The following is a 5,950-nucleotide window of genomic DNA, read 5'->3' as shown; positions in this document are numbered from 1 at the left end:
TAGATCTTCATCTTAAATTACTAGGTAGGGAGATTCCAGTAAAGTTTTAGGAAAAGCCTCTTGGGGCATATATATTATATCCTCATGGGGCATACTTTTAAATTCGCCTCATGTTGTCAAGAGACCTGAAAGTCAGAACAAATGTCATTACAAGTGAATTTAGTAATCATGATATATGGTAAAGAGTCAAATTATTTGAGTCACTGTCTCAGCTTACATGGACGGGAACTGCGAGACCTGAGAAATGTGACTTTCTAAGCTAAATTGTAACTGGAGGAAATGTTCAAGACGTATCTCAGGTGTTCATCCTCACACCGCTCATGTTGGGGGGGAGGGGGGGGTAGAAATAGCCTAAGCTACTCTATCCCTTTGAGATGTATTTTTTTCTTGTCTCAATCAACTTACTTATTTGAACTTGAACACCATTCATTGTTGTAAATTTCCAACACTTAATTACTAACTCCTAGTACTTTAAGAAGTATTTTTTGTTCTAGGCATTATTTTTACTAGTACTACTAACCAAAAGATTAGTGAAATTAAATTAATTTAGTTAAGGCGTAGTTATGTCAAAAGTTCCCAAGTATTTATGGCCGTGTTGCGTCAGCCAGCCACAGGGAATATTTTCCACTTATTAATGGATCGAGTAGAATCCAGCCCCATTTACCTTCCTTTATTAAGGAAAATCGTTTATTAATAAGTTTACCTTTAGTTAGTCTATACGTTCGGTTACTGGAAGTAATTTATTGAGCTACGATTAGCTGTCCCAGTGAATTAAATGATAAGGCAAAATTTCCATTCTGAATCTTTCTCGTTCATTTAACGCAGTCTAAATTAATTGACATCCACTACGAGAAATTATGTTACCACATAATACATTTATTTATGACGTAAATATTCGTCAAACCTGTTTCCTTCTATATTCAACATTAAATAAATATTGTAATTTATAGTCGGTATCCCAGCCTTGGAAGCTACTGCACATGCGCCACCCGAGAGGATGGAGAGGAGACTCGCCATATTTACCAGCTAGCGTGAAGGTGTTCCGAAGCGGTCTGACAAATATCTTACGATTCTGCAAGCATCCGTACTCCCCGGGACTTCAGATCGAGGGCGCAGCTTACCGAATTTACGGACACAACGTTCGGCAGAGAAGTACTATTTAGAGTTTGTAGTATTGGCCATTAATTACAATTCTATTTAGTTTGCTGTCGTGACGATGCAGGCGATAAAATATACCCACGTGAGTGAAGCTTTATCCCTTCAATTATTTAAATGCGCGAATACTAAGTTGGAGTGGAAATTATAGAAGTTTTACATTTCAGCGAGGTGTTCCAACTGAGGGAGACGTGTTACTGTTTCCATGATCACGTGTTCCACGGATTACTATCTCAGGGCTGGTTTCAACGTGTTGTAGAGGCTGGACGGGATCAACGTTCCTCTGATACAGCTAAGACTTCCAGTCTTATATTGCATAGTTATTTTCATTCTTTGAGAGTCAAATAATTATTTATATATGTGCTTTATATTGATACACATTAGTATTTCATTATCTGAAATATTTTAAATTATATTTACTTATTAAACCCCCCAAAGTCTGTGGAGGGATTTGGCTCTACAATTAATAATAACTACAGTTAATTTATTATATATTAATAAATTTCATTTATACACTATATAAGAAATCCATAGGCACTGGTTCTCCAATTTATTTCCTTTTATTAAAGGTGGTCCTTTGAACTATATATTAAACTTATTATCATTATTCTGGAGCCAGATTTTCCCAACCTTATTACAGTCACCTGTCCTGTCTGATGTTCACATCTAAAAGTGAAGAAATAATTCACAAATATATTTTTATCAGAAGAGAATCAACTATCCAGTAAATCATACTAATACTTTGCCAGAAATATCAACTCGGTTTTATGGAAAAGATATTTAAAAATGAGTGAAATATTTAATGGTGCTGCAGGTGTAGAGGACAGAATTAAACAAGTCAGCAGAAAGAGCAGAATAACCCCAGCAGGATACCTGACACTGTAGTCAATGAAACATGTCCAGTTGAAAGCATATAAAATCTTGTTGAAATCAATTCCGTGGAATGTGAACTGCGGCTTCAAAGTGATTTTCACTAGGCTTGCCCTTGAATCTGTTGAAGAGAAAATGATAAGGCTATGTATATAATATCATTGTGAAATTAGCTAAAGTTAAATTTTCCTTAAAAATGTCTTCATCTCATTAACTTACTGCTTTAAATAATTTGTTATGTGTTCTAGGTTTCTTTTAATTAAATAAATCGCATAATTACAGTATATCGTTAATTATATTTTAAAATTTTCCACTTACTGAGCTTCCCGAGACATGCCTTTTTATTATTCAATTTATAATTTATAATTGTTACGATCAGTATAGGGCGATTAATATTAATATATTCTCTAATAAATTAATAAGCACTTTAATTGTTTTAAAACTAAGTCAATTGTAAATCTGCAGCCATTTTATTAATCTAATATCTTTAACTTGTATAAATATGAAGACGTAATCATTAATAATGTTTCTACATTTATATCTGAATATAAATTACTGTTAACACTGCTGTTAATATTGCAATCTGCTGTTGACATTAACACGACTGCCACTATTACTACCCGTTATTATTACTACTATTGTTGTCGTTACTAGACCTACTACCGTTACTAATGTTAAATACTGTTAGCCACTACTCTTATCCTAATGAGGCCTACTACTGTGCTCTGGTAATGCTGTTATATCTTCTACTACTGGTGTCCTTGCTACCATGCAGTGTGTCACAGTATACCTGTTATACTGTGATATATTGTTATACCTCACCGCTCATGTTATAACACGACATACATTTTATTGTTTGCAGCAAACAGAAGGTAAATTGAGCAAGCTGAGCTCCAACAGCTGCTCATTACCTGCCAGAATTAAACGATTTGTTTAAGGTGTTTCGATAATTATAAAACACCTGATTATTACTGGTAATCTATCGATGTTGTTTGGCTTGTTTAGACAAATTTCTTTCAACTGTTTGGGTCACGCCGCTGTTTTATTTGTTGATTTTGTTTCCTAGTTACGCTTGTTTGGTTCACTTGTTGACTGTGTGGGAACATGCCACGGGGCGCCATTTATCACAATTTTTTCCAAACTTGCGAATTCAAGCGCATGTATTAATAAATCACAAACACGCACATAAATACATTCACATAAATAAGGACAAACATAGACTTAAAAAATGCCAGTCTCAAAATAAAAGGTTCATAAGCACGAACACACACACGCGTCCGCACATACACACACACACACACACACACACACGCGCGCGCACATACACACACACACACAAAGACACAATTCTCAGAGGAATTGCCAGGGTAGATAAGGATAAACTGTTTAACACGGGTGGTACGCGAACAAGGGGACACAGGTGGAGATTGAGTACCCACATGAGCCACAGGGACGTTAAAAGGAACTTTTTCAGTGTCAGAGTAGTTAACAGGTGGAATGCATTAGGCAGTGATGTGGTGGAGGCCGACTCCATACACAGTTTCAAATGTAGATATGACAGAGCCCAGTAGGCTCAGGAATCTGTACACCAGTTGATTGACAGTTGAGAGGCGGCACCAAAGAGCCAGAGCTCAACCCCCGTAAGCACAATTACACACACACACACATATATATATGATAGTTTAATGATGGCTAACGCCTTAGCCGGTATATGTGACGTCAGAAATCTAAAGTGCGCAAGCTTCACATTTGAATCAGCCAATCAAATCAGAGCGACCTTAGACTCAGTGCCCTGAGTGGCTAATCAGAAAATGAATCTCTTGGTAACATGAACTTTATTCGTATATGTATATATATATATATATATATATATATATATATATATATATATATATATATATATATATATTTATATATATATACATATATATATTAGTATATTTTGGTAGCAGTCTTTCCTGTAGACATATATTATTAAATATGACCGAAAAAGTATGATTAATAATTCTAATACGAATTTTCTCTGTTTCTAATATTTCTTTTCACTGTTGATGGTAACTGAAAAATCAATTCTCCAAAATTCATTTTTATTTCTAGTCTGACTTGTTAGAATTATTAATCTTACTTTTTCGGTCATATTTAATAATATATGTCTACAGGAAAGACTGCTACCAAAATATACTAATATATATATATATATATATATATATATATATATATATATATATATATATATATATATATATATATATGTATATATATATATATATATATATATATATATATATATATATATATATATACATATACGAATATATATAGCTGTATACTTGAATACCCTTTTCCATAGCGTAGCCCTCGCTCCGCATAACCACTATATGACAGAGGCAGCAGGAGCAGCAGCAGCAGCGGGAGTAGCAGCAACAGGAGCAGCAGCAGAAGGAGCAGCAGCAGCAGCAGAAGCAACAGCAGGAGCAGGAGCAGGGGCCCAAGGACAGATAACAGCTTCAAGCAGACGGTCCAACGCGACCGTAAAGGCGGCCATCATACACCATAAGCTACTTTACTGGAGGCGAGATAAGTGAATATACAGGGATTTATACACCGGGAGGTGTACTCCGCATCAAGGTGCATATACACTGAGAGTTTACCGTGACTCTGGACCATGGTTTGCATACTGGTTAGTTGGCAAGAACTTGGGGTTGGTTTAATAACCCTCCAGAGGTTGGTACGTGTGAAGCCTAATGCCAAACCAAACAAATAACCATAAATAATACTAGTAGCACAACACGCCAAGCCTGCCACAACGGGCTTGTCACTGTGAGGTCAAGTTACCTTGTGAGGCCCGCTAGTTACCCTGCATGTAATGGTCGCCATAAAGCTTCGCAACAGCCCTGCAACTTGTTCCAGTTCTACCTGCCACTTAGCTGTGTTAGCCACTTATTGCGGGGAACAATGTATATATACCTAACCTAGGTATCAACCACCTGGGTTGGACGGTAGAGCAACGGTTTCGCTTACAGCAGGTCGGCGTTCAATCCCCCGACTGTCCAAGTAGTTGGGCACCATTCCAGTCTTCTGTTCTATCCCAAATCTTTATATTCATCTCGTTCAAGTGTTGTAATAGTCGTAATGGCTTAGCGTCCTCTCCTGATAATTACCTTACCTTAACCTAGGTAGTAGTCAACTCAAAGCGTCATTTGACAAGTGGTTCAAAGCACCATAACAATAATGTCGCCGCCATCAGCACCTTGGTAGTATTATTCTTCCCTCAGACATTTTCTGAGGAGTAATTACACCCTATAAGGAGTTAATAGTTTATGTAAATATTAAACATTTATCTAGTTTATACCAGCGATAACTTTATATTGTGCCATACAATTGTGAATCAAACATTTCCTGTGTTATGTAATGTGTTATTTTGTACCTAAATGAATGCAAGTAATTTCTTTTAATTATTTTTACAAATTATAGACAAAAATTTCATAATTTATGCATGCACGTTCAGTAAATATTCTTTTATTACCTTTTCTATTGCCAGTTATTTTTGAATTACCTTAATTATTTTAGTCTAACCAAATTGTGTTCAGGAATGCTTTTGAACATGTACACAATTAATTTGCACCATTGTTACACCTCTGTTGTGTTGTCATAATCATTCTACACCATATTCTCTTTACTTTCCTGTATTTACTTATCATACGTATTTGCTGCAAAAATATTTCAGTGATATTTACTGCATGTTGCTGTGAAGCATAATAAGCCAGGTTAGCCTAGTGCATTATATAGGCGAAGGTTATCATTAGTATTACTTCAGGTCTGTAACAGTTATATCAAGTGGACAAGGCAGTTCAACGCCGGGTTAGCCCCATTATTAACTGTCAAGGCTGAACAGAGTTAATGTCACACCATGTTCTGGTGGCTC

The sequence above is a fragment of the Procambarus clarkii genome, chromosome 23 (genome assembly GCF_040958095.1).
Source record: "Procambarus clarkii isolate CNS0578487 chromosome 23, FALCON_Pclarkii_2.0, whole genome shotgun sequence".
Taxonomy (NCBI): Eukaryota; Metazoa; Arthropoda; class Malacostraca; order Decapoda; family Cambaridae; genus Procambarus; species Procambarus clarkii.
This window is presented reverse-complemented; position numbering follows the sequence as displayed.